The sequence below is a fragment of the Micromys minutus genome, assembly GCF_963924665.1.
Source record: "Micromys minutus genome assembly, chromosome: 7".
NCBI lineage: Eukaryota > Metazoa > Chordata > Mammalia > Rodentia > Muridae > Micromys > Micromys minutus.
The window spans coordinates 49,270,609-49,272,141 of NC_137976.1; the positions used below are offsets into that span (position 1 = coordinate 49,270,609).

The window sequence follows — 1,533 nt, forward strand, 5'->3', positions numbered from 1 at the left end:
AACTGCATCTGTATGGTCTTTCCTGTTCTCCAACATTACTTCCACTGATGTCCTTTTCATGACCAATTACAAAGATAAGCATCAGGTTGTTTCTTTGTTTGTTTGTTTGTTTGTTTTGATTCTCTAGAATTCCTTTTAATATAACTTTATATAGTATCTATCCTCAAAAATATTTTAAAGACATATCATTATTTTCTGTGTGTATGTATTTTGCCTGCTTGTATGTATGTGCACCATGTACAAACAGTGCCTTTAAGGCCTAGAAAAGGAAGTCAAATCTTCTGGAGTTACAGTTGTGAGCTTCCATGTGGATGCTGGGAATCAAACCTAGGTCCCCTGGAAGTATGACCAATGAGGGCTCTTAACTCTCCAGCCCCTAAATACGTCTTTTTTTTTTTTTTAATTTTTCATTTATTTATTTACTTATATTTTGGTTCATTGAAAAATTTATTGAGTAGCTAAGGATACAAAGGTTAAAACATGGTCAAAGAGAAGATGCATATGCATAAGTGGTAGAAAAGCAGTGAAGCTTTCTGCATCACAAGGGAGAAAGAAAAATGCTTCTTCTTCTTCATCCTCATCCTCTTCATCAAGTTTTACTTTTTTCTGTGGGACCATGTTACCACCTCCAGGAGCAGATCTCCTTCCAGACATGCCTAAGAGTTTTACATCCTCGTCATCTTCATCTTCTGACTCTGCATCTTCCTCTACAGCTACTGGGTGCTGTGCACTAATGTGCGCAGGCCCCGAACCACACTTCAGCCTTAAGACTACGGGTGGAGTCATTTCGAAGCCCCCGAGGGAAACTGCTGGTTGTACAGATATCTTCAAAGTTGCCAGTGTTACTTTAACTGGACTGCCTTCATAGTTCATTGCTTCTGCCTCGACGACGTGTAATTCATCTTTTGCCCCGCCCCTAAACTGACCGTTCTGAATGATAACTGGTGCCCGTTTTCATCTTTATCCACCTTAAAGTGACAGTCTTTGTCAGCCTTTAGTTCACACTAAAAGGTAGTTCTGAGGCCTGAGAGGGCTCATGTCCTACCCATCGAGGCTTCCATGAGGTGGAGGCGCACACTCGTGTGGGAGCAGCCGGGCGGCAAGCAACGGCCTACTGTTCCACAGAACAGCCGCACAGGACGGAATCATGCCCCCCACTTTTTCTTAACTTTTTAAATAAAAAAAAAATCGATTCTTTGTGAGTTTCACATCATGTAGCCCAATCCCACTTGTCGCCTCATCTCCCCATTTCTACCCTCTGTCCTTGCAACCTCCCCACCAAAGACAGCAAAACTAATACAAGCAGCAACAGGTTCACAGCAGAAGCTTCGGTGTGTCGTGTTGTGTCACGCAGCACACCCTGTCGGGATTCTGTAAACCCCACCCCAAAATTACCTGGCAGTAGCCAGGTATGCCCCTTCCCAGTGACCTGACACTATAAAAGGGGCTGTTTGCCCCCTCCTCTCTCTCTTGCCTCTCTAGGCCCCTTGGCCTTTTGCAGCCTTGCTGTCCCACCCCTTCTCCCCTTTTTCC

The 1,533-nt window shown here is 44.1% G+C and overlaps 1 pseudogene across 1 annotated transcript; it reads right to left on the minus strand.

Moving 5' to 3' along the window:
- Positions 1–447: 447 nt before the first annotated feature.
- LOC308422865 (nucleophosmin-like) lies at positions 448–1,038 on the minus strand (annotated as a pseudogene). The gene has a single exon. The product of its transcript is annotated as a nucleophosmin-like (transcript).
- Between the last annotated feature and the right edge of the window lie 495 nt (positions 1,039–1,533).